The sequence below is a fragment of the Callithrix jacchus genome, chromosome 18, assembly GCF_049354715.1.
Source record: "Callithrix jacchus isolate 240 chromosome 18, calJac240_pri, whole genome shotgun sequence".
NCBI classification, from domain to species: Eukaryota; Metazoa; Chordata; class Mammalia; order Primates; family Cebidae; genus Callithrix; species Callithrix jacchus.
Window position 1 is genome coordinate 29705795 of NC_133519.1, and position 27958 is coordinate 29733752.

The following is a 27958-nucleotide window of genomic DNA, read 5'->3' on the forward strand; positions in this document are numbered from 1 at the left end:
GTGAACAGGCAGGACATCTTGAAACGGGGGCTTACAAGTCATAGATGGGTTTTAGGGATTCTCAAGATAACAACTGACAGAGTTAAACTGTTGTCTAAAGACCTGGAGTCAGTAGAAAGAAATGCTTGCGTTGAGATAGAGGTGGTCTGCTCTCTGTCATGTGATGCTATATTGGAGTTGGATTGGAAAGTAATCCACGTTATACCAGGTTAATAGCAAACCAGGTTTTATGGTTTGTAGGGTGTCACTCCTCAGGTCCCTTAGATAGGACCCTAGGTAAAAGAAAAAAAGGTCAAAGTTCAGTCCTCAATGTATATTGCAGGAAGGAAGACTAATGGTTGTTAACAAACGTGTACAGACTTTTGTCACAAATTATTGTCTGCTCTGCAGTCCCAGTAGACTTTGTCCTAGACCCCTTTATGTTCTGCGAGTCCACGAGTTCTGCCCAGTAATTATTGATTGTCCTTCAACAGAATTCCTCTTCTTCCTGTCCTATACCTATTTTGCCAGGATCCATGCTTCTATTCTTTCTGTAATCTCAAGATGGTTACGTAAGCTTCTGTATTTGGAAGTTGAGTTTTTATTCCGAAGGCTACTGTCAAGTACAGCTGTGATCAAATACATGTGGATGTTTTTTCCTCCTATTAATCTGCCTTTTGTGACTTGATTTTTCAGTGCACCTTCTGAGGTTGAAGGGGAAACTTCCCCTTCACCTAGACAGCAACTACTTAAATTTGAAATGAAAAATTGAAATGTCAGCGTATAAATATGCATATCAATACAAACAGCCCTCACTTTGCTCAGTGTGGTGTCATAAAAATAACTGTGCAAGTGAAAAACGCGCAGTCTCAATAATCAATGCATGTTAACAATTATTAACATGAGCGCTAAAACTTTTGGTCAAAACATTAAAAACCCTCTTACTCTCGTTTATAAATGTATAAAACTAATATTTACTTAGTATGCTGCAACTTAAACACTAGAACATGAAGAATTTAAAACATTGAGAAGTAGAAAACTTATCAAATGCAGTTTGAACAGTATTTGCCCTCTTATAAAACAGTGAACATTTTTTCTTTATCTTGGTGATGTGAGCCATAAATAAAATCTTGAGCATACCTAACCAACTGGATGGATCCCTCCTCTAGAAGGGGAATACACCAAAGTAAACCTCAAAACCCAGTTGTGGTCAAGATGGGAAGGGGGAGTCAGACATGCCTCATTGTACTCTCTTCCCTTTGCAATTCAGGCACAGCTGACCAGTATTAACATTAAAACACATCTTAAGACTGACAAAACAGACTTTTTGTAGCAGTAAGACATCAAATTCCTACCTCATTTTGGTATAGCATCACATAACAGCCGACCCTGAAATAAATGAAAGTATTTTATCCAAAAATATATCTCTTTGACATATTTTGAAATGGACTTGGGAAACTCTACATTCTCCCCTTAGAATTGTCAAGAGACTGGCTCTTGGCCTCTCTCTCCACCTCTTCCTTCCCAAGAACTCAGAGCACCCTAAAATTTTTTCCTGCTTGGTCCCCAGGATTCCTACTCCCTCACTCATTTCCCTGCCTTCCCTAGTATCATTCCCTTAAGTGAGAGAAGAGAGAATCCATTTTCCTTTTCCAGGTCATTTCCTGATCCAGGAGAGAGTAACTAAGAGTCTGGCACCTTTTTAAGTCCGATTAGAGACATTGACCATCTATTCTCTCTGAAGCTTGCTATCAGGAGGCTTCATCTGCCGGATAAAGCCTTGGTCCGCACAACATCTTATCTTAACCCAGACACTCTTTTCCATCCATTCCAGGTCTTTAGATAATAACTTAACTCTTTCAGCCAGTTGCCACTCAGAAAATTTTTAAATCTACGTCTGTTCTGGACCCTGTCTCTGCTTCCCTCTCTCTACCAGCCCTGTGAGTTGTTCCACCTTTTCAGACATAACCAATGTATACATACCTTACATGTATTGGTTGATTTCTGCCCTTAACTTCTGTCCCCTTAAATTGTATAAAACCAAACTGTAACACAATTACCTTGGTTCTCAGGACCTCCTGGGGCTGTGTCACAGGTCTTGGTCACTCAAATTTGGCTCAGAATAAGTTTTATTTATTTTTATACAGTTTGATAAATATATATATATGTATATATATAATTTGTCAACAGTGAATTGTCATACTCCTTTTTAAGTTTGTATCTGTCTCCAGCATCTTATCCTTTGTGCATTTCACACTGAAATATCTCTAAGAGTTCTCATGTGAAGGCTTTTTTGATAGCATCTTTTCCTTTGGGACATCATCTTCTTTGTCATGACCACTGTCTCATTTCAGTTAGTAAGTTTGATACAAATTTTTCCCAGTTCTTTTAAAGGGTATTGAAGCAAAATGCTTGAAGACCACTGGTCTACAAGGAAACCAAAATAAAAAAACTTTGTTGGATTTATCTTGAAGGTATTTATTAAATGCTCTAATCTACACTATGCATTGTGGTAGGAATTGTAGTAAAACCCAGGAAGAAACCTCTTCCAGAAGTGTAAATGTCACTGGAGAGACAAGGCACACAAAACAGCGAACAATAAAAACACTGGAGAATTTCAGAGCAGGAGGCATTAAAGACTTAGTTCAGGTGGCCCAAAGAGATGCTTATTTGCTAGGCTGTTTCATTCAAACCCATAGAGAGCCAATGATTGCTTAAGGGAATGATACCTGGGGGAGGCAGGGAAATGAGTGAGGGAGTAGGAATCCTGGGGACCAAGAAGCAGCAAACATTTTTAGGGTGCTCTGAGTTCCTGGGAAGGAAAAGGTGGAGAGACAGGCAAAGAGCAAGTCTCTGACGATTTGAAACATTGCTCATGGTCACAGATGCTCAGTTTATAGACTCAGAATGAGTGTAATCTTTCAGAGTCTTGACCAACCTTCCCCAGCAGGGACATGTCAGATTCTAAGCCTGAAGGTGCCAGGGTCACCTGAGCATTTAATTCCAAGCCCATCTCCTCTAGGCCTCTCAGTCTCTGCTGAAGCAGAAACCAGCCCTGATCTCCTCATTTGGGTATATTAAGGAGCTGGGAGCTCATCGGACCACTAAAGAACAGGTGGTTTAAAGGCAGGTTAACAAAGGTTTGGGATTGGAAGTGGGCTCCCTGAATGCCAAAAGGGGGAAGCTGTCTACCTCTTCCAAGCCCAAGGCTCCCTCCTTTGCTTGGCTTATCTAGCAAGTAGCTGCCGTGTCCCAGGAATGTGCTAAGTAAAGGAAGCTGATGGTTGGTTTCACTTTTAGTAATTACAACCTAGAGAAACTGGCAGAGATAGGATCCCTCCAGGGCTTCTGCTTTTCTGTGATGCAACTGGAGCCCTGAGGGGGCAGCTATGATGCAAATAGCTTGGGCCAGCACCAGAGGAATCTCTAGTGGGTGGAACTGTCAGAGGGGATTTTCTTTAGGTTAGGAGAAAAATTGCATCCTTGCCCAGTGGGAAGAGGAAGAAGCTCAGGCTTTTGCTCTCCTGAATCTGCCCAACGAATGGAAACACAGCCGCAGAGAGTGAAATCTGTATTCTGATTATGAAAAGTAGTTGATTTTTTATTTTTTATTTTTCTCTGTAGAGGGTCTTTCTCTAGGCCACCTTAATCAAAGAATAAAATGGCTTGTTCTCTTCAAGGGAGGAAACTGATCCTCCAGATCCGTGCTGGCACATTTACTTCGCATGACATATTTCTGACCCACCCACAAAATTTGGAAGTTTGTAGTTACAGAAAGTAAAAGGCGGTCCGGATGAAATAAATGTCCTTCTGTGTCAAAACGGAACTGCTGACTCGACAGACATGTGCTTTGCAAGACCATTTCCAGGAGTGATGACACAGTTATGATGCCTCATAGAGCCTCGTGCTTTCGTTTACATAATTTGTAAGTTACACCCTGCCTTCTCCTAAAAGAAAGGATTCGTGGGGGTTTGCAGAAACAAACAAAATGAGCAACCTGGTGATTACAGTAGAAATGGAAGTTGTAAGATAGGTAGATGGAAACACTGAATTAGTAAATATGCCAAAAGGAAAACCAATATTATTGCTGTGAATTTCAGTTCAAATAGTGAAAAGAAAGCAGCACAAGTAGCCAAGCAGCCAAAGAATAAAAGAAGGAAGGAAAGAGGGAAGAGAGAGGCCTGTATTTATGGAATACTAGCATTATGCTGTCATTACACAAGGCACGCTTTGTAGCTTTCTTCTAGTCCTTAGAACAGCCCTAATAGGGAGTTATTATTATTGTTCCTACTTTATAAACAATAGCAGAGAGTTTAAATAGGGTAACCTAAGATTGTAGGACTAGTAGTTGGGAGTAGGATGCAGCTTTTCATTTTCATGCCCAGTGGGGATCAAAGAAGGTAGAGAGGCTCAGTGGGGTTAAGAGTGCGGGTTCTGGAGAAACAGACATCTGGGCTGACGTCTTGGCTCCAGTAAGTACTAGCTACATGCCTTCTGGAACATTATTTAGCTTCTTCGTGCCCCATCTCTGAAATGGGGATAATGAGGATTACAGGAGGCCATCTATAAAAAGCAAGTAGAATGATACCTGGAACACAGTAAATGCTCACAAAATATTAATGATCATTATACGAAACTGTGGGAGTGGGTTGGCCAACAACTGTATTGTGGTTTGTACCTTTTTTCTTCCTGGGTATCTTATAAAAATAAAATTGAAACAGTATCTGTCTATAGCTCCTCTACCATAATTACTTGTACATTTATGGCAGCATATTCTTTGGTTGCCTCTTATTATGGCAATGCATTGTAATATTCTGTATAAAGAATAGAAAGATAATATTTAGTCTAGCATGGCTGATCAGAACTTGAAACAATTTTCTTTCATCTTCTGCACTCATTATTAAATGTTCTAGATGTAACTGCTTGCCCGAGGGCAAAGCTTCGGAGAACTCCAGCCCTGGAGTTCTCTTACATCTAGGATGTAGGCTGAGAGCTGCTGCCTCAGAAGCTGGTTCAAATTGGCCAGGCTTCTTAGCTCCCAGTTTTCTGTCCCTACTGGGCTAGTCTTCAGGATGCGAGGAGGCCATGGAGACTGAGTCATAGTGGCTCTCAAAGCAACATCTCATTAGATTCTTCTCCTTGGAGTCAAGTATAGAGTCCAGAAGCCTGATGAGGTCTGCCAAAAGCAGATTGTTTCTCAGGGCGAGGTGCATGTGTAGGTACTTCTGATAGTCCATGGGCCCCACCCATGGCCACAGGACCAATGTGGCCAGCCCAGGCACCATGCCATTCTTTCCTTGGCTGCATTCTTCCCTGGTGAGGAGTTGGCGGGGCCAGACGGATATGCCTATCTGGAGTCAGTGGCCTCTTAAACTTACTGCTTCTATGGCTTGCTGGGACCTCTTACCTGGGTCCACCCTTCAGAGGGTAAACCACAGTTGTGGTATATGCATCTGTGTGCTTCAGAGAGGCTGAAGAATAGTGGTATTCATCAGGGATGGGATGAGGTGGGAGTGGGCCTTCCAGATTATTATGCAGCCATATCTCCAAGTAAGACAGGAGGATGGATTTTATTTAGCAGTTTGGTACTTGATTGTAACATTTATGTATGTATATGAGTGATATGAGGGCCTCCCTTTGTACTCTTACCGTGGCTTCATCAATTTTGTGCATGGACCTATTGGTCCCAACTACTTACTTTGTGAATATTGCCAATGATTTCTATTTTAACAGCCATGGAAAGTGTTCCTAACAGTAAGTCAAATCTACCTTTCTGTGATTTCCATTATATTTAATTCTGCATCCTAGAGGCAGATAAGGCCCTCTCTCTGCCACATGACATCTCTGCTCATATTCAGAGTTGGCCCTTGTGACTTTCTCCCAGAGTTCTTTCTTTTCAGGGTAAGCATTCCTAGTTCCTCAACCAAATCTCTTATGACTGGGGATCACATCTCTTCACTGTTACAGTCACCTTCTGGATGAGCTCCAGCTCATCAGTGTCACTTCTAAAGTTTTCTCAGAAGTGAAACAGCGCACAGTCTGGGGAGCATTGAGCAGACTATTTTGCTTCCTTTATCAGGAAATCATCCTGGGCTCAATTACTGTTGATTTAAACTCTGGGTGCTGGCAGATTTAGCTCCTGTTGAGGACCCTCTCTGGCGTGCAGATGCTCTCACGTGAAGGAGACAAACTTCTCTCTCCTTTTACAAGGACACTAAGCCCATCATGGCAACCACACTCTCGTGACCTCATCTAACCCTAATTACCTCCCAAAAGGCTTACCTTGGATTACTACCACATGGGGGATTAGGGCTTTAACATAAACGTTTTGGAGGAACATGAGCACTCAGTTTATAACACCAAATATCCCATGAACTTTCCGTATTACCCAGTCCTCTTGCATTAGGTAGGACTATGTGATTAGCTCTGGGCACTGGGTGTGTATTGTGAGTTGAATGGTATCTCCCTAGATTCACATCCAGCCGAACCTCAGAATGTGACATTATTTGGCAGTGGGGCCTTTGAAGATATAATTAGTTCAGATTCAGGTAAATCCTAAGTCCAATGACTGGTGTCCTTATTACAAGAGGAAAAGATACACAGAGACAGAAAAGAAAATAATGTGAAGACGGAGGTAGAGATTGGAGTGACGCATAAGTCAAAGATCACCAAACGTCGCCAAGAGCCACTGGAAGACAGAGAGAGGCAAGAAAATATTCTTTCCTACAGCCTTCAGAGGGAGCATGTCCCCCCGATGCCTTGGTTTCAGATTTCCAATCTCTAGCACGGTGAGAGAATGTATTCCAATTATTTCAAGCCACCAAATTTGTGATAATCTGTTAAAGCAGCCACAGAAATGACAAATGTCACCTTCTGGTCTGCAGCATTTAACTGCCAGTATGTGACGCTTTCTCCTTCCCTTCCTTTGCCTCAGCAAATATGGAGGCTTCCTCCTAAGATGGCAGAGAAGGAAACAACATAGATTCTTGAACCCTGGAATGGAGGGCAGTGGTCCTGAAGAGTGTTCAACACCTGCAGTGGCATCTGTATGAGTCATACTTAAGTTTTTCTAATGTTAAGTGATTGACATTTTGTTTGTTGTAGCATAGCCTATTCTACCTTGACTATTGGTTTTATTTGAAAAAAATTGAATGGATTATACACTATCCACTAATCTAGGTCTCAGAGAAGCCTCAAAAATTCCTTATCAATTCACTATCAAATGAACCTAAGTGCTTTTTTAAACTTGTAGTTCAGCAACCAGTACATGCTGTCATTTATGGAGTGAGTACAATGTGGCATTACACACACCTGGTGAGTCTAGGTCTAGTCTCGGAAAAGATGGTTTAGACTAACTTAACCGAAGGAGAAAGACAGACAGATAGATAAATACATAAACTCACGAGTCAGGAGTACAGGAGGCTAAGGGGCATGCCTATCCAGAGCCTGGGATCTCCCACTTAGAGTCCTCTCTCCAGGTATACAGAACTCTCTGTCCAAACGGTCCCAGTCCGTCTTCCAGGGCCTGCATGGGCCTTTTCCCCAGGCCTGTGTTCCTGAAAGAAGACTTGCCTCTAGGCCCAAGGGATGGCCACAGGGTTTCTGCTCAGAGGGATACAGACACAGCCTGGATAGGCAGGATGGCTTGCCCACAGGCATGTGTTTATGGCTCATTACTTTCTTCTAAACTATTATAATCAATGTAACATGACAAACCATTTTATTTAACGGCCTCTTAGCTTGCTTTATAACTTTAAAATATTTAAAGTATGGAACATGGGTCCTCATATATTTTTCCAAAACCGGACCTGAGAATGTTAGGAGTAGAACTGCTTAGAAAGGTTTCCTTTTTCCTCTTAGAATCTGCTTTTCTTTGTTCTGGATAAAGTTCCATCATAAAGTTCACCGTCTGAGGTGGATATAAAACGCCTTCAAACCTGATCACTGGCTGACCTTTATTTTCTCACTGTTTTAAAAAAGCACGGGTCTTACAGCTTTTCAAATTGGTCTCTAACTTGCACTTAACCTTTCATGTTTTCTTAGGTCCTTCCTGATGTTTTTCTCTATCCAAGGAGTGTTGAAAATTAACAGAGAAACCTAAAGTCCTCTGCACTACCCCTCTCTTTTCTCCACTCCAACCTCAGAAATCCATGCACACACATGTACACAGCCACACAAACTTCCTGTAAAAACTGGAACTCCTGTTTTCACCGCCGAGGTTTTCTGGTGTTTCCTTCCTCCTTTACTGTTCTAGTGCATTTGCCACCCAAAACTGTTGACTTAAAAGAAATAGAAAAAACACCCTTAATAAAAAGGGAAGGGTTTTTGTCGGAACATGGAAAACAAAATTCTAAAAATAGCTCAGATTCTCCTATTTCCCTGTAGCTATGATGCAAACATGATCAAGTTCAGGAACTGTTGACTCGAGTAACATGATTTCTGGTCCTTGGCTCTTGTCTTTCTTCTTTCCCATCAATGTTTTCTCAAAGCCACGTTCTGGGCAGTGTCTCTTGATTGCAACCTTGTAATCAAGCTCCCACAGACAAATTCTAGAGCTGTCCCCACCCCCTTCCTTAAACTTGCAATTATACTTTTTATGGCGATATATGCAGATTGAGAGCTTATTTGCTATAAATAGCTCTTTAAATTTTCCTGGTATGGAGAAAGAGATTGAAGATGAAGATGGGACAAATGCATTCAGAAGCAAATCAAAATTTAGGAGCTAACTTCATAATATTGTTAAAATTGGGCACAACTCAGCAGGTTTTATGAAGCTGATGACATTAAGATAATTCATCAGTCCATTAATTCCTTCCACTAATCCTTCTATTTTATCACTCTTATTCTAACAAAAAGGATTAAAGAGATTACACTGTATTTATTGTGTTTCTATGACCAGAATTGTGTACACTTCTGGAAAACACGATTGTGACACAACTTAAAACTCACTAGGGAAGGAAAACACATATTTCAGAGAGCAAAAATAACATAATACTTTATCGGGTGTTGTACTCCAAGTTTTATGTCATTTCCTCAACCCACATTTTATGAAATAACCAAAGTTGTCATTCCAAAATGAAAATATCATGTCAAAAATCTGCTCAAAACCCATCAGTGGCTTGCTGTTATGTATTGGAAAATGTTGAAGTACCTTAGCGTTGTGTATTCAGTGTTCATGACCCTGTCTCCATCTACCTTTCTGGGCTCATCTCCAGTCACCCCCTTCTCCTTCTGGTGTAAAGAATGGGAGCTTCCTGAGAGCCATGACTATGTCTTACTCACCTGTGACTTCCCAGTATCACGGTGGAGGCTTAGCAAATACGGCATTTTTAATGAACAGAGCCTATTTCACATATTAATCTCTTTCAAAACAAATGTATTGTGAAACTTAACATACACAGAAAATTTAATAAAACGAATGAACAGCCTACTGAGATATCATAAAAAGAATCTCTTATGACTAACACCTTATTAAAAAACGAGAACATTGTTGGCTCCTTGGAAGCCCTCTGTTTGCCTTTAACTAATTACATCTCCTTCTCTTACTGGCAAAGGTAAACATTCACCACCTCTGTTTATCGGTTCTCAGGTCAGGACACATTCCTCCACCTCACCTTACCTCCATGATCTTTCCTTTGGCCTCACATAGCCCTCGGGAGGCTCCTTCTCTCTTATCTTGGAAACACTTAGGCTCTTTAACTTTCATTTGGCATCTGAAAAAAATTTTTTTATAAATGTATATTAATAACATCCTTCTTGTCTTATATTATTTTTGCCTTCACTGTAAATATCTTTAGATAATAGATTTTTTGATGTCTCTACTCTGTATTCCTATAGTCCATTCTTCACTTTTATAGTTAAGATTTCATTAGAGATGCTTGATGACTATTTATTGAATTCATTCACTCATTCATAATGAATGAGTAAATGCCAGTTACATCAAAGCGCAGAAGAGGCAGAAATTTACTTAACCACTGAAAGAGAAATAGCATAGTTTATGCAAATAGATAGACAGACAGACACACACACACATACATGCACATGCACACAGATGTGGAGAGAGAGAGAGAGAAATGGAGAAGCAGGATATTGTTCTGATGTCATGCACATGAATATTCAAGAGTTTCACACACACACACACACAAGAAAGTCACCACTTCCTTCACTCCCCTTTCTCCTATTATTCAATTCCTCAAACCACAAGCAGGTGTTAGGAAATCCAGATATGCTTCAGATATAATCTCCATTTGTTTTAACACCATTGTATATGATTAAAGAAGGCTTTTGAGAGCAAGCAGTAAGTGTTTTTTCTTTCTTTCTTTCTTTCTTTCTTTATTTATTTTTTTGGGGGGGGGAGGAAGGCAGGAAGGAAGGGAAGAAGGACGGTAGGGAGGAAGGAAGGGATGAAGGAAGGAAGGAAGGGAGGAAGCGGGGAGGGAGGGAAGGGAAGAAAGGAAATCAAGCAATGAAAGAGACATTGCCCACCTGGATCTAGAGGTTTACAAGTTGATTTCTTTTTTTTGAGAGAAGGAAAGAAAAAAAAAACTAAGTAAAGGAGAGGAAGAAAGAGGAAGAGAAAGAGGGAGAGTAAATGGAAATATTGCTTTATTTTGAAAAAAATTGGGTATTAATAATGGCCAATCAATGTTTCATTTAAACTAATGGGTAGGTGTGATGTGGTATTGACAAGAATGTATATTTTGTGTATTTGAAGTGGAGAGCTCTATAAATATTTATTAAGTTTACTTGTTCTGGATCTGAGTTCGAGTCCTTGATATCCTTATTAATTTTCTGTCTCATTGAATCTAAGTCTCCTATCTGGGTGTTAGGATCGTTAGCTCTTGTTGTTGCATTGATCCTTTTACCACTATATCTTTGTTGCTTTAAAATCTATTTTATCCGATACAAGAATTGCAACTCCTGCTTTTTATTTATTTATTATTTATTTTTGCTCTCCATTTGGTTGGTAAATCTTTCTCCATCCCTTTGTTTTGAGTCTTTGTGTATCCTTGCATGTGAAACAGGTCTGGATGTAACATGCCGTTGGGTTTTGGCTGTGTCTTTTGATTGGGAATTTAGTCAATTTAAATTTAGGGTTACTGCCATTTGATGTTGACTGGCTGTTTTATCCATTCGTTGGTGTAAATTCTTCTTTATGTTGGTGCTCTTTACTTTTTGGTGTATTTTTAGAAAGGCTAATACTGGTTGTTTCTTTCTGTGTGTAATGCTTCTTTCAGAAGCTCTTGTAAAACAGGCCTGGTGGTAATAAAATCTCTGAGTTCTTGCTTGTTCATAAAAGATTTTATTTTTCCTTCAGTTGTGAAGCTTAGTTTGGCTGGATATGAAATTCTGGGCTGAAGGTTCTGTTCTTTGAGGATGTTGAATATTGGCCCCCACTCTCTTCTGGCCTGTAGAGTTTCTGCCGAGAGATCTGCTGTAAGTCTGATTGGCTTGCCTTTGTGGGTTATCCGACCTTTCTCTCTGGCTGCCCTTAGTATCCTCTCCTTCGTTTCAACCCTGGTGAATCTAACGATTATGTGCCTTGGGGTTGCTCTTCTTGAGGAATATCTTTGTGGTGTTCTCTGTATTACCTGGGGTTGAATGTTGACCTGCTTTGCTAGTTTAGGAAAATTTTCCTGAATAATATCCTGAAGGGTATTTTCCAGCTTGGATTCATTCTCTCCGTTGCATTCAGGTACACCTATCAAACGTAAATTTGGTCTTTTCACATAGTCCCACATTTCTTGGAGACTTTGCTCATTCCTTTTTATCCTTTTTTCTCTAATCTTTTCTTCACGTTTTATTTCATTAAGTTGGACTTTGACCTCTGATATCCCTTCTTCTGCTTGAACAATTCGAGTGTTTAAACCTGTGCATACTTCTCGGAGTTCCTGTATTGTATTCTTCAGTTCCATTAATTCACTCATACTCCTCTCTAAGTTGTCTATTCTCAATAGGATTTCATCAAGCCTTTTGTCAAAGTTCCTAGTTTCTTTACGTTGGGCTACAACATGTTCTTTTAACTCACCGAAGTTTGTTATTATCCATTCCTTGAAGAGTGATTCTGTCATCAGGAGGCGCTCGTTCTCCATCAAGCCTTGTTCCATTGTTGATGTGGAACTGTGATCATCTTTAGAGGGAGAGGCGTTCTGACTTTGAGTATTCTCAGCTTTTTTACACTGGTTTCTTCCCGTCATTGTAAATTTATCCTCCTCTTGTCTTTGAAATTACCAACTTTCAGATTAGGTCTCTTGAGTGGACGTCCAGGTTGTTAGTTCCCAGGGCCAGAGCAGCGGCATTAAAACTGATGGTGCTTTTCTGCCCAGGATTCTCCTGTCGGGCTTCCTTCTTGTTTCCGTAGTAGGCGACTCTGCCTTCCCGGGGCTCCAAACCTCGGTCAGAAGGGGAAGCGGTCCCGTTTACTCTGCTCCGAGAGCTGCCGCGCCGAGGTGCCTGCGGAACCGCTGCGCCGACCACGAGAGTCGCGCTGGCGACCCGTGTGTTTCCACCACTGGGGGATCTTCTGCTCCGTGAGCGACCAGACTTTGTCTGAAAGTGTGGCGTCCTCTAGTTCTCCACGCCTTCCCTGAGAGCTGCAATCCCGGGATGTTAGCGATCGGCCATCTTGGATCGTTCCTCGTGTTTTTTCTTAAGTGTTTTACTTGAAAGGAACCACTGCAAGAACATGGGTCAGTCTACAGGATGACCTCCTGACATGGATATTCTAGGAAAGACTCCACATTGCCAGGGAAATTGGAAGAGATGGCACTGAAAACACTTTTCTACTCTATGATGGCATGGGTAAATGAGACATTGGCAGTCTAAAGCTAATAATTAAGTCTATAGTTTTACCTAGATATTAAGTTGACAATGAAAGCTCAGGTCTACGATGTGAGGTTGTAACTCAAACATCTCCTAGGTTCCAGCTAGTACATACAGCTAAAGTGTTGAGTCAACCTCTACCTATCCTTTCAACTCTTGGATTGAATAATTGTTAAACATACAAACTTGAATTGTATTTCCTTGCTTTTCGTATGCTGTTCCATGTTTCCCCACCCCACCCATACTTTTCTTGCAGAACATGGCTCAATTTTGGAGATTCAAATAAAATATATCCTCTCTATGAAGCTGACTTAATCCTTTATGAAAGTTAGGATTTTGTCTGTTCTACTCCCATAATGCTTTCTTTCTCAAAGTACTGAACATATTATATTTCTGTTAGGTTTATTTATCTGCTTTATAGAATTATAATCTTAAAGGATTGAGTTTTGTTTCATGTCAGATCTGTAGTAGGTACTCAACATGTTTCTGAATGAGTAAAACATACAAAGTAGTAAAATATGAGACAGAATCACAAGTTATAAACACTCAGCACCAAAATGAATATCTTCTATTAATTAGGTGCTAAGAAAAAGCAACTGAACCACAGAATAGGAATCTAGGAGCTCACAGTCTAGCGAGGGAAACAGAAGTGTGTGAACACATGCAGTATGGTTAGAGGGAGGAAGCTGGACATGGGTAGGGGGATTTGAGAGCCCATAGGACTGGCCTCTGACTCAGACTGTGGAATAAAAGTCAAGTTCAAGTTGATTCATTAAGGACAGGTAGGAGTCACGCAGGTGGCAAAAGGAAAGAGGTGGAAGGTAATCAAGGTGGTGGAAACAGAAGCATTGAAGTCCTCATGGAAGGCCTATCTTTAAAAAACCTGATCAAAAAAACTTTGTGTGGAAATTCCCAGTGGTGAGAACAGGCACAGAAATTTGCTTCTGCCAGGTGGAGTTGTGGCCCTGGAGCATCGGCTGAGTGCACTACAGAGGAAAAGGGAAATGAGGGAAGAGCACAAGGGAATAGCTGGAGAGAGCATAAATCCATGCTCAACTAGAAGGACGAGTAGTTTATTTCCATCTGATATGTCTGATCTTAAAATTTCTCCATGCCTCCTTGGATGGGAAGGGTAGAGAGTGTTAGCTTCCTACTTTCTGCATTACAAGCTTTCCAGTTTGAATATATATTTTGAATGACTCAGTTTCTTTTGGGCAAATTCTCTGAATTACAGATTTCCTCTCCCCATTTCTCCTCTTGCCAACTACCCTTGTTCTTTTTCAAGTTGAATTTCATGTCAACAGAGAAGACAAATGATTAGAACTCATATAGCATTCTCTGGAATCTCATTAGTTTCCTCTGAGCTCTTCTCAGGGCATCCAGATGAATATGCTCCCTGGACTGTTGACCATCAAGGTGTAGGTGGTTTCATTTGACCTTTTAGAGGACATGCAAGTGGCCATGACTATAATCCACAGTCTAGGGCATTTGCCTGATAGTTTACATGTGACAACCACTTTGTTTGGACCCTAGGTCTTAGCAAGTCTCCTGCTCCTATCAATACCTCAGTATCTACTCAAATGATTACATGCCATACACAACTTAGGGAAATAAGTAAAGATACTTTAGGGTAATCTTTCTGAGCATCCTCCCTCAGAATCCACAGGCATAGGTATCTGGATGTTTTCACTTGGTCCCTTCCCCTTGGGGTTCATCTCGAGTGAAGTAAATAAAGACTTAAAAAAACTCTCCATAGCATTTAGTCAACTCCCTTTTATTTCTTATAATATATTGAGGTAGAAGGGGCAACTGTTCTTCTTTCTCAGCATAGACTTTCCCTACATCATAGCGTCCTTCTTACTCCTTAATAGGGAAGGAGTATCATTCTCATATCATGGGACAAAAAAATAATTTGAGAAGAAACTCTAAAATATGAATTAAGATCTGGATCCAAGATGGCCAAATAGCAACAGCTTTGGAGTGCACTTCCCAGCAAGAACACAGATGCTGCTGCAGGTGACCTCCAGGCAAGCAGGGTCTGGAGCAAACCTCTAGCAGTCCTAAAGCAGAGGGGCCTGACTGTTAGAAGGAAAAACTAAAATACAGAAATAAATAACTTAATCATCAACAAAAAGGACGCCCACTCCAAGACCCCATCCGAAAGTCACCAACTACAAAGACAACAGGTAGTTAAATCCACAAAGATGGGAAGAAACCAGTGCAAAAAATGATGAAAACACCCCAAACCAGAATGCCTCTCCTCCTCCAAGGGATCACAGCTCCTCACCAGCAAGGGAACAAGGCTGGATGGCAAATGAGTCTGATGAATTGACAGAAACAGGCTTCAGAAAGTGGGTAATAACAAACTTCTCTGAGCTAAAAGAACATGCTCTAACCCAATACAAAGAAACTAAGAACCTTGAAAAAAGATTTGACAAAATGCTAATGAGAATAAACAGCTTAGAGAAGAATATAAATGAATTGATGGAGCTGAAAAATGCAACACGAGAAGTTTGCAAAGCATACACAAGTGTCAATAGCTGAATTGACCAAGCAGAAGAAAGGATATCAGAGATGGAAGGTCAACTCAATAAAATGAAATGAGAAGGCAAGATTAGAGAAAAAAGAGTAAAAATAAATGAACAAAGCCTCCAAGAAATATGAGGTTATGTGAAAAGACCTAAGCTATATTTGATAGGTGTACTTGAATGTGATGGAGAGAATGAATCCAAGCTGGAAAACGTTCTTCAGGATATTATCCAGGAAAATATTCCTGAACCTAACAAGGCAGGCCAATATTCAAGTCCAGGACATACAGAAAACATCACAAAGATATTCCTCAAAAGGAGCAACCCCAAGGCACATAATCGTCAGATTCACCTGGGTTGAAATGAAGGAAAAAATGCTAACGGCAGCCAGAGAAAGGTCAGGTTACCCACAAAGGGAAGCACATCAGACTCACAGCAGTTCTTTTGACAGAAACCCTGCAAGCCAGAAGAGAGTGGGGGCCAATATTCAACATCCTTAAAGAAAAGAACTTTCAACCTAGAATTTCATATCCAGCCAAACTAAGCCTCAGAAGCAAAGGAGAAATAAAATTCTTTATGAACAAACAATTGCTGAGAGATTTTATACCACCAGGCCTGCCTTACAAGAGCTCCTGAAAGAAGCACTAAACATAGAAAGGAACAACCAGTACCAGCTACTCCAAAAATGTACCAAATGGTAAACAGCATCAACAAAATGAAGAAACCGCATCAACTAATGGGCAAAACAACCAGCTAGCGTCAAAATGGCAGGATCAAATTCACACATAACAATATTGCCTTAAATGTAAATGGGCTAAATGCCCCAATCAAGAGACACAGACTGGAAAATTGGATTAAAAAGTCAAAACCCATCAGTGTTCTGTACCCAGGAAACCCATCTCACATGCAAGGATACACATAGGTGTAAAATGAAGGGATGGAGGAAGATTTACCAAGCAAATGGAGAGCAAAAAAAAGCAGGAGTTGCAATCCTAGTATCTGATAAAAACTTTAAACCAACAAAGATCAAAAGAGACGAAGATGGGCATTACATAATGGCAAAAGGATCAATGCAACAAGAAAAGCTAATGATTCTAAATATATATGCACCCAATACAGGAGCACCCAGATACATAAAGCAAGTTCTTAGTGACCTACAAAGAGACTTAGGCTCCCACACAATAATAGTGGGAGACTTTAACACTCCACCACTATCAATATTACAGAGATCAATGAGACAGAAAATTAGCAAGGATATCCAGGACTTGAACTCAGATCTGGACCAAGCAAACCTAATAGATATTTATAGAACTCTCCACCCCAAATCCACAGAATATATATTCTTCTCAGCACCACATCACACTTACTCTAAAATTGACCACATAATTGGAAGTAAATCACTCCTCAGCAAATGCAAAAGAATGGAAATCATAACAAACAGTCTCTCAGACCACAGTGCAATCAAATTAGAACTCAGGATTAAGAAACTCATTCAGAACCACACAACTTCATGGAAACTGAGCAACTGGCTCTTGAATGTTGACTGGATAAACAATTAAATGAAGACAGAAATACAGATGTTCTTTGAAACCAGCGAGAATGAAGACACAACGTACCAGAATCTCTGGGAGACATTTAAAGCAGTGTGTAGATGGAAATTTACAGCAATAAATGCCCACATGAGAAGCAAGGAAAGATCTAAATCAACACCCTATCATCTTTCAAAATTGAAAGAGCTAGAGGAGCAAGATAAAAAATACACAAAAGCTAGCAGAAGACAAGAAATAACTAAGAGCAGAACTGAAGGAGATAGACAAATAAAAAACCATTCAAAAAAATCAATAAATCCAGGAGCTGGTTTTTTGAAAAAAGATCAACAAAACAGAAAGACCACTAGCCAGATTAACAAAAAAGAAGAGAGAGAAGAATCTAAAGGATGCAATAAAAATGATAAAGGTTGTATCACCGCTGATTCCACAGAAATACAAACTACCATTAGAGATTACTACAAACAACTCTATGCACATAAACCAGTAAACCTGGAAGAAATGGATAAATTTCTGGACACTTGCACCCTCCCAAGCCTAAACCAGAAAGAAATTGAAACCCTGAATATTCCAATAACAAGGGCTGAAGTTGAGGCAGCAATGAATAACCTACCAACCAAAAAAGCCCAGGTCCAGGTGGGTTCACAGCCAAATTCTACCAGACATACAAAGAGGAGTTGATACCATTCCTTCTGAAACTATTCCAAACAATCTAAAAAGAGGGAATGCTTCCCATGTTATTTATGAGACCAACATCATCCTGATACAAAAACCTGGCAGGGACTCAATGAGAAAAGAAAACTTCAGGCCAATATCCATGATGAAATCTTTAATAAAATACTTGTAAACTGATTGCAACAGCACATCAAAAAGCTTATCCATCATGATCAAGTAGGTTTCATCCTGAGGATGCAAGGCTGGTTCAACAAATGCAAGTCTATAAATTTTGTTTATGTGGTAATTCACCACATAAACAGAACCAAAGACAAAAACCACATGATTATATCAATAGATGCAGAGAAGGCCTTCAATAAAATTCAACAGCCCTTTATGCTAAAAACTCTCAAAAATCTAGGTATCGATGGAATGTATCTCAAAATAATAAAAGCTATTTACAACAAACCCACAGCCAGTATCATCCTGAACGTGCAAAAACTGGAAGCACTCCCTTTGAAATATGGCATTAGAAAAGGATGGCCTCTCTCACTACTCCTATTCAATATAGTATTGGAAGTTCTAGCCAGAGCAATCAGGCAAAAAAGAAATAAAGGGTATTCGATTAGGCAAGGGGGAAGGCAAATTGTTTCTATTTGCAGACAACATGATTGTATATTTAGAAGACCCCATCATCTCAGCCCCAAATCTCCTGAAGCTGATAAGCAACTTCAGCAAAGTCTCAGGATACAAAATCAATGTGCAGAAATCACAAGCATTCCTATACATCAATAACAGACTTAAAGAAAGCCAAATCAAAAAAGAGCTGCGATTCACAATTGGTACAAAGAGAATACAATACCTAGGAATACAACTAACAAAGGATGTAAAGGACCTCTTCAAGGACAACTACAAACCACTGCTCAAGGAAATAAGAGAGGACACAAACAGATGGAAAAATATTCCATGCTCATGGTTAGGAAGAATCAATATTGTGAAAATGGCCATACTGCCCTAAGTAATTTATAGATTTAATGCTATCTCCATCAAGCTACCTATGACCCTCTTCACAGAACTGTAAAAAAATCACCTTAAACTTTATACAGAACCAAAAGAGAGTCCACATAGCCAAGTCAATTCTAAGCATAAAGAACAAAGCTGGAGGCATTATGCTACCTGACTTCAAACTATACTACAAGTCTACAGTAATCAAAACAGCATGGCACTGGTACCAAAACGGAGATATAGACCAACGGAGCAGAACAGAGGCCTCGGAGGCAATTCCACACATCTACAATCATCTGATGTTTGACAAACCCAAAATCAAGCCATGGGGAAAGGATTCCCTGTTTAATAAGTGGTGCTGGGAAAACTGAATAGCCATGTGCAGAAAGCAGAAACTGGACCCCTTTTTGACACCTTACACTAAAATTAACTCCAGATGGATTAAGGATTTAAACATAAGACTTAACACCATAAAAACCCTCGAAGAAAACCTAGGCAAAACCATTCAGGACATAGGCATAGGCAAGGACTTCATGACTAAAACACCAAAAGCATTGGCAACAAAAGCCAAAATAGACAAATGGGATTTAATTAAACTCCAGAGCTTCTGCACAGCAAAAGAAACAATCATTAGAGTGAACTGGCAAACAACAGAATGGGAAAAAATTTTTGCAATCTACCCATGTGACGAAGGGCTAATATCCAGAATCTACAAAGAACTAAAACAGATTTACAAGAAAAAAACAAACAAACCCGTTCAAAAGTGGGTGAAGGACATGAACAGACACTTTTCAAAAGAAGGCCTATATGAGGCCAACAAATGTATGAAGAAATGCTCACCATCACTGGTTATTAGAAAAATGCAAATCAAAACCACACTGAGATAGCATCTCATACCAGTTAGAATGGCAATCATTAAAAAATCTGGAGACGACAGATGCTGGAGAGGATATGGAGAAATAGGAAGACTTTTACACTGTTGGTGGGAGTGTAAATTAGTTCAACCCCACTGTGGAAGACAGTGTGGCGATTCCTCAAGGACCTAGAAATAGAAATTCCATTTGACCCAGCAATCCCATTACTGGGTAGATATCCAAAGGATTACAAATCATTCTATTATAAAGACATATGCACACGTATGTTCATTGAGGCATTGTTTACAATAGCAAAGACCTGGAACCAACCCAAATACCCATCGATGATAGACTGGACAAGGAAAATGTGGCACATATACATCATGAAATACTATGCAGCCATAAATAAGGATTAGCTTCTGTCCTTTGTAGTGACATGGATGAATCTGGAAACCATCATTCTCAGCAGACTGACACAAGAACAGAAAATCAAACACTGAATGTTCTCACTCATAGGCAGCATTGAACAATGAGAATACATGGATGCAGGGAGGGGAGCATCACACACTGGGGTCTGTCGGGGAGGACTAGGGGAGGGGCAGCGTGAGTAGGGAGTTGGGAAGGGATAACATGGGGAGAAATGCCACATATAGGTGATGGGGATGGAGGCAGCAAACCACATTGCCATGTATGTACCTATGCAACAATCCTGCATTGTCTGCACATGTACCCCAGAACCTAAAGTGCAATAAAATATATATATTTTTAAAAAAGTGCTAGCAGAAAGAAAAGGGAAATATCTAAGGTGATGGATATTTCAAGTACATGGATTCAACCTTTATGAATTACATGAATGTAATAAATTATCACATGTAATAAGTTGTTTCACCTGGAAACAATTTACATCTATTATGAATCAATAAAAAAAAGTTAATCCCTTGGAAACAAGCTAATTATCCATCAGCTGATGAATGGATAAATAAATAAAATATGAATTGGTCAGGCTGCTCTTGATAAAGGTCAGAAATAATAACCTAGTTTAATGTCCCCACATATCACTCAATCACAAGAGTACTGCCATGGCAGAAAGCAATATTTAAAAGAGAGAGGTGTTCTGCTATGGAAGAACAAGGACTTCAATGGACCTGTAATCTTATAAAAAACAAAGAAAATACTTGCAAAACAACTAAAATCATCTATTTTGGAACTCTAGAAAATAATCAAAGCTATAGAACAAACTGAAAATTGTCAATTCAAGAGAAACTACCTGGAATTAACAGGTAGTTTAGTTAAGATTCTATGTTGGCCAGGCACAGTGGCTCACTCCTGTAATCTCAGCACTTTGGGAAGCTGAGGTTGGTGGATCACCTGAAGTCAGGAGTTTGAGACCAACTTGGTCAACATGATGAAACCTCTGCTTTACTTACAATACAAAAATCAGCTGAGTGTGGTGGCAGGCACATGTAATCTCAGCTACCTGGGAGGCTGAGGCAAGAGAATCACTTGAACCTGGGAGGCAGAGGTTGCAGTGAGCCAAGATTGTGTCATTGCACTCCAGCCTGGGGGACAAGCACAAAATGACATCTCAAAAAAAGAAAAAAGAGTCTATGTCATTTTAACTTGGGGCTATTCCCCTCTCATAACTCACTTTCTGCAACCCAATGGTGTGCTAGTTGTAAAAAGACAGCCGTGTCATGGCAGAGATGACTGACTTTTTCTGGAAGTCAATTAAAAGTCCCAATAATAGAATAAAAAATCAATATTTTGTCTGCATTAGCAGCTACCTGGAACATTTCTATTCCTAGGGCACTGGGGTTATTTGATTTGACTCAGAGCTTACCTCAACAACAACAAAAAGGCCCTATCCCCAAGGTTTTACCTAAAACAATAGTAATTATCTGGTAACACCATTACTGTGCCAAAGCTATGATTTCAGTAGAGGAAAACAAGAGCATGGCCAAAAATTTGAAGGAAAGTCCTGGCAATCTAGACAAATATAGAGAGCTTCAAAGAACTCTGACATATTTCTGGAGATCCAGAAAACAGTCTGTTTGTGTCTGTGTTTGTTTCTGTATCCGTGTGTTTTTTTCTGTGTGCATGGTTGCACCTGAGAAAGGACAAGGCTCCAGTCACTTGATTTCATGCTTGGCTGACATTCAGGTCCTGTACAAGTAGATGTAAAATCTAAGGCTGTTTTGTAAATTGTCTGAAGTTTGAAGGAATGCCTTCATACACAGAGCCCTCTGACAAAGGGTAAAAAACATATAGGCAAACCATTTAAAGAAAGCTTCAACAGATTAGTGGCTGGCCAATAAATTACACTGTCTCAAGGATAATCCCTGGGCATATAGGCTTACAATTAAAATAAGCAAAACCAACAGTCTGATAGACTGTTCTTTTTGATAAACATAGAAATTGACCCTCTGATCTTAAAGCTTGAAACTTACATTTGTTTTATCTGAGTTCCTTTCTCAGGAAAACACCTTCAGGCCTTTCAAAAAGTATGAAAGGACTGAAACTCACCAGATCGACTGCACTAGATGTGGAACCCTCATTCATCATGATTGGTTCCTTTCCCCTCTTTAGTTCATGTTTTCTTACACGTTGTTATATTTCTTTCATGCTATATAAATCCTTAGTTTTAGTTAGTTATGGAGACAGATTTGAGACTGAGCTCTCATCTCAGCTGCAGCACTAATTACAGCCTCCTTCCTTGGTGACACTTACTGTCTTGGTAATTGGCTTTCTGTGTGGGGAGATGTAGGACCTAGACCAAACCCCAGTGTTTTGGTCACACAAAAACTTAAAAAGCACCTAGAGAGAACGCAGTAACCATAGATATTGTCAAATAACTTCAGAATTAGTTTTCTCTTTGCTGCTTGCCTAACAAGCAGTGAAAGGAACAATAACAAAAAATAAAAAAGAAAAAAATAGCAACAACAACAAATTTTGGGGGTGGTGATGGGTGATGTGATAGTATAATTATTACACTATATTAACTAAAATATCCAGTTTCAGCAAAAACCCATGTGATTATTTCAAATGAGACAGAAAAACATTTGAGAAAATCCAGCACTCTTACTATAAAAGCACTGAACATACTAGGAGTGGAAGGAAACTTCCTCAACTTGATAAAAGGCATCTATTAAAATCCCACAGTTACATTCATACTTAATGTAAAAGACTTTCCCCATAAGATCAGAAAAAAGGCTCTTTCACCAATTTTATGCAACATTATGTTGGAGACCTACCCAGGGCAGTTAGGTCAATAAAGGAAATTAAAGGCAATCAGATTAGAAAAGAAATACAACTATCTCTACTGAAAGATGCTATGATCTGGTACACAGAAAATCCTAAACAATACATTAGAACTAGAAAGCCTATTAGAACTAATAAATGAGTTCAGCAAGGTTGCAGAATACAAGACCAATATATGAAATTCATATGTATTTCTTTATATTAGCAATCAACAATCTAAAAATGAAATAAATCAATTTCATTTACACTAGCGTCAAAAAGAATACTTAGGCATAAATTTAACAAAAGAAGTGCAAGCTTTATACATCAAAAACTATAAAATATTATTGAAAATAATTAAAGATTTAAATAAATGGAAAGAGATCTATAGATTTGTTGCAGTCCCTATTGATAAAGAAGTGGATAGGCATGGAAGTGCTGGGTAGAGAAGGGCAAGTCCCTGGTGAGGGCTCCACCCTTGGGTCTATGCTCACGGATCTAGGTGAGGGCAGGCACTTGTTTTTATGCCCAAATGTTGCATTTTCCAAGACCACTCTGAACCACCATGATCCCCATCCTGTGGTTATAAAAACCCGGAGACACAGGCAGGCACAGACACAAGCATCTGGACATCAAGAAGAACACACCAGCAGAAGAGCACATATGCAGCTGGACCTTGAAAGGAATACACTGGCAGAAGAACACACCACAGGCACTGGCAGACACGGGCAGGCCATTGACCAATGGAATGTTGTGGAGTTTGGCTGGGGTGGTTGGAGAAAAGCCTGGCCACTGGGTGGCCCATCTCCACAGAAAAATCATGACCTTCCCACTCCATCCCCCTTCTGACCTCCCCATCCAGCTTGCTAAGAGCTACCACGACTCAATATAAAACCTTGCACTCATTCTCCAAGCCCATGTGTAACATAATTCTTTCAGTACACCAAGGCAAGAAACCTGGATATTGAAAGCCCTCTGTCCTTGTGATAAGGCAGAGGGTCTAAATGAGCTGATTAACACAAGCTGCCTACAGATGGCAAAACTAAAAGAGCACACTGTAACACATGCCCACTGGGGGTTTGGCTGTGAACATTCACCTCTAGACACTGCAGTGGAGTTGGAGCCCCACACCCACCCATCTGCATGCTCCCCTTAGGGGTTTGAACAGTGAGGCACCAAAGAAGCAAGAAGCAAGCAACTCTCCCAGTTGCATACCCCGTGAGAGGAATAAGGGAACTTTTCCTGTTTCAACGGGGGACTTGCCCAGGATCCCAGAAGGTGAATTAAAATGACAAACTGTCAGATCTGCCAGTTTTTCAAAACCCTGCCACCTCTCTCTCTCTCTCTCTCAAGTGTCCATCAACTGATGAATAAACAAATATGGTGTTAAATATAATTTTGTAGGAGGCTGCGGACTTGAACAGGGCTCCCACACTAAGCCTAAGAGAACAAATCAACGTGGAGTTTAAGTACAGTAGCTGAGCTTTAGTTAATTGCAGAAGACTCTATAACCAACTAAACTATGTATATTCCATATTTCTGTTTCCTATAAATGCTGTCAGATTATATTATGAGTTGGAGTTCTCTAAACCTGCTCTATCAGAGCCTTATTCTTGAATCATTTGTTTTGTTTTGCTTTGTTCTGTTTTGGTTATAATTGCTCAAATAAATGCTGTTGAATTTAATTAGTTTAATATTTTTCCTTCTGAAAGAGGCATATTCATACAATATAACTCATCCATAAAAAAATAAAGTTTGATATATGTTATAATTCAAGAATGAACCTTGAATACATGCTAAGTGAAAAAAAAAAATCACAAAGGCCATATATTATATGATGCCATTTATCTAAAATGTCCAGAATAGGCAAATCCGAAGTAACAGAAAGTACATTAGTGGTTTCCAGGGGCTCCAGGGAGTGATTTCCAATGGGTATGGAGTTTCTTCTTGGTGGGATAAAAATGTTCGAAATTGAAATTTTGGTGATGGTTATACAATTCTGGAAACTACTGAAGAACTGCATACTTTAAATGAGTGAATTTTATGGTATGTGAATTGTATATCAATAAAGTTGTTAAAAAGAGGAGGGAGGAAAATCATAGAAAACGTGATAGGTTGGGGTAGGATGCGTGACCTCTTAGGTTCCCCAGACAGTGCTTACCACTGGCTCTGTTAACTAGCTGCTTTTGGAGACTCAATAATGTACCAGAAAGTAGTATATTCCCGGCTAATATCTATTTATTCAGATCTCTATATTTCTAAGCACTGATTTGAAACTATTAAGCTAACTCATATGGCTTACAAGTGATATTTCACACATGTCAAAGGAGTTTTACATACGTCATTTGGACAGAAAGACAAATACTGCTAATGGCTCAGTAATTTTGAATTTCCCTTTCCTCACAGTATTTTATAGGAATTATAACAAAAAGCTCAAACAATGTATCTAGGAAGCCTTCCAACAATAGTTCTCCCTTAATATGTGCCAAGGAACATCAGCTTTGCTAAGTGTTTTGGGTGGGAAACAAAACCACAAAAATAGATTTCCCAGTCAAAACTGTTTGGGAAGTCATATATAGCATTTTTTTTCCTTGGAAATTTTTTTTTTTTTTTTTTTTTTTTGAGACGGAGTTCCTCTCGTTACCCAGGCTGGAGTGCAATGGCGCGATCTCGGCTCACTGCAACCTCCGCCTCCTGAGTTCAGGCAATTCTCCTGCCTCAGCCTCCCGAGTAGCTGGGATTACAGGCACACGCCACCATGCCCGGCTAATTTTTGTATTTTTAGTAGAGACGGGGTTTCACCATGTTGACCAGGATGCTCTCGATCTCTTGACCTCATGATCCACCCAAGGCCTCGGCCTTGGAAATTCTTAAGGAACATGAGACTATTAAAGGCTCTGAAGAGCTTCATTCACTCAACAAATATTGATTCAGTGCCTCCTAAGTGTAAGGCACTATTCTGGGCCCTGGAGACACAGGAGAGAATAAGAGACTAAGTTCTTGACATGATGGAACTTGTGTTCTAATGTTACACAAATAAACCTATTTTAACTAAGTATTTCTCAACTTACGTGATGACAAAACAACAATTTCAAGAAATATCCATTACCATTCTGTAGAATATGCTTTGTGAAAGATGGGTCTACATTTATCTATATCAACCTCTTAACGGGAATACTAAAAGAAAGAGAAAGCAGCATAAGCAAGTATCCTGAATCACAAACAAACTGTATTTCTAGTCACTGGTGTTGCTCAGAAGACAATGGGAATGGAGCCTTTATCATTAAAGAATAGGATATGATGGCCTGTGTAAAAGTGGAGATAGGAGAGAAAGCACAAGAGACAGGCAGTTAAAACTTATTTTAGGTGACAGGTTTTGGGATCTTTTCAATTATGATCTCATTGACAAAAGCCAAATGCAATTAGGGTACTGTAGAGAAGCAGGGGAAAAGTACTGCGATCAGAGGTATCTGAGTGGAAGGAATTGTAAATGCTCACTTTCAGCTACGGGGGAATTATGAAGTAATTATAAATCCCCTCTTAAAAATGTATTAGCAAAATATTGGGAGGTCAGACACAACAGTATCTTAAAAATGTATTAGCAAAATATTGGGAGGTCAGACACAACAGTATCTTAAAAATGTATTAGCAAAATATTGGGAGGTCAGACACAACAGTAAGTTGGGCAGGATAAAATTAATGCCAGGGAAAAATTTAAAATAAACAAATTTTCCTCAAAGGTTATGATTTTCCCATCAATCTATAATTAAAAAATCCTTCTTTACACCCACACTCTTTTCTAATAAAGTCCAGTTCTTTCCTCCCAATCAACTGGCCCATGGCTTCCTTCTTCTCATCCCTATCTCTCTGTCATGGTTGAAGATTAGTCTTCTCTTGTCCGACAGCCTCCTCCTCGTCAGCTTGCCTCCGAGACTGCTATTCTCTTGTGCTTTCTTTCCCGTCCTCGCTTTTAATCAGGCCCTCACTTCTTGCTTCTTAGAGATAAAGACCGGAATCTCCAGGCTTTTTTATTTATTTATTTTGTGGTAAAATGTACATAACCTGAAATTTATCATTTAATCCATTTTAAATGTATAATTCAGTGGCATTAAGTACATTCAAAATATTGTGCAACTGTTACATCCCCATTATCCATTTCCAGAATTTGTTTATCTGAATGTTGGCATCTGTAAAAAAAAAAGGGGGGGGTGCTAATTACACTGGTTTTACCCTGTAGGATTTTGAGAACTAAATATAATAATATACACTCTGCTAACTCTTAAAATACCACCCAAATGTTTATTATTATAGTAAATAAAGTTGTAAATTACTGTCATCTAAGTAAAATATTATTATTCATTAATTTATTCCACAAAATAGAACCAACTTCTGTTACATTCCATAGGGCAGAGGGGGGAGCTTCTCAAAAGAGAATGAGACGGCTGGGCTCGATGGCTCAAGCCTGTAATCCCAGCACTTTGGGAGGCTGAGGCGGGTGGATCACGAGGTCAAGAGATCGAGACCATCCTGGCCAACATGGTGAAACCCTGTCTCTCCTAAAAGTACAAAAATTAGCTGGGTGTGGTGGCATGCACCTGTAGTCCCAGCTACTCAGGAGGCTGAGGCAGGAAAATTGCTTGAACCTGGGAGGCGGAGGTTGCAGTGAGCCGAGATTGTGCCACTGTATTCCAGCCTGGCGCCTGGCGACAGAGTGAGACTCTGTCTCAAAAAACAAACAAACAAACAAACAGAAACAAAAGGGAACGAGACAAGGCTCTTTCTCTGGAAGCGCTCACAGTTTAGTTAGAAAGTTTTGTGCAAAAACAGCTCCAATTCAGGACTGCAAATGGCATTGTAATGGTGTGAACAGTTTGGGAATAGCTGGTCCTGGCCAAAGGTGTGGGGAGGCTTCTTGGGGTCTGCATTTGAGCCGGGTCTGGAAAGACATTGGTGGACTCATGATGGAAAAAGCAGGGTGCCCTCAGGGTGCCATTGGGAACATAGCCATCTTGAAAGTGAAAAGATAACTGCTCCTTGGTCTAAATTCAGAGTTATGGAGACTCCAAGAAAATAAACACAGGAAAAGCCCAGGGAGAGCGGACTTGTCAGATTCACTCTCACACCCAGGGACTTCTTTGGCAATCCTTCCAATTCCTTATTTTAGCTTCTGTGAGTTTAGGATAAAGTTACATATGTAGTGTTGAGGGATTTCCTTTCCACTTGTAAAAAAATAAGAATAATCATGATATCAACAAAGCAACCCAAAGGTCACTGGATAGAGGAAGGATCATTTCACAAGGTCAGGTCATAATCCCACTTGAGTTGATTTATG

At 39.8% G+C, this 27958-nt stretch overlaps 1 protein-coding gene across 3 annotated transcripts in view; it reads right to left on the reverse strand.

The window, feature by feature from the left end:
- LOC128930103 (uncharacterized) overlaps nucleotides 1–27958 on the reverse strand; it is a 346098-nt gene that overhangs the window by 52451 nt on the left and 265689 nt on the right. For 2 of the 3 annotated variants that reach the window (XR_008477721.2, XR_013529530.1), the window contains exon 3: nucleotides 9599–9692. The exons of the other annotated variant lie outside the window; for it this stretch is intronic. The gene's annotated coding sequence lies outside the window, so the exon portion shown is untranslated. The remainder of the gene's footprint in view (nucleotides 1–9598; nucleotides 9693–27958) is intronic. 3 annotated transcript variants of the gene reach the window in all.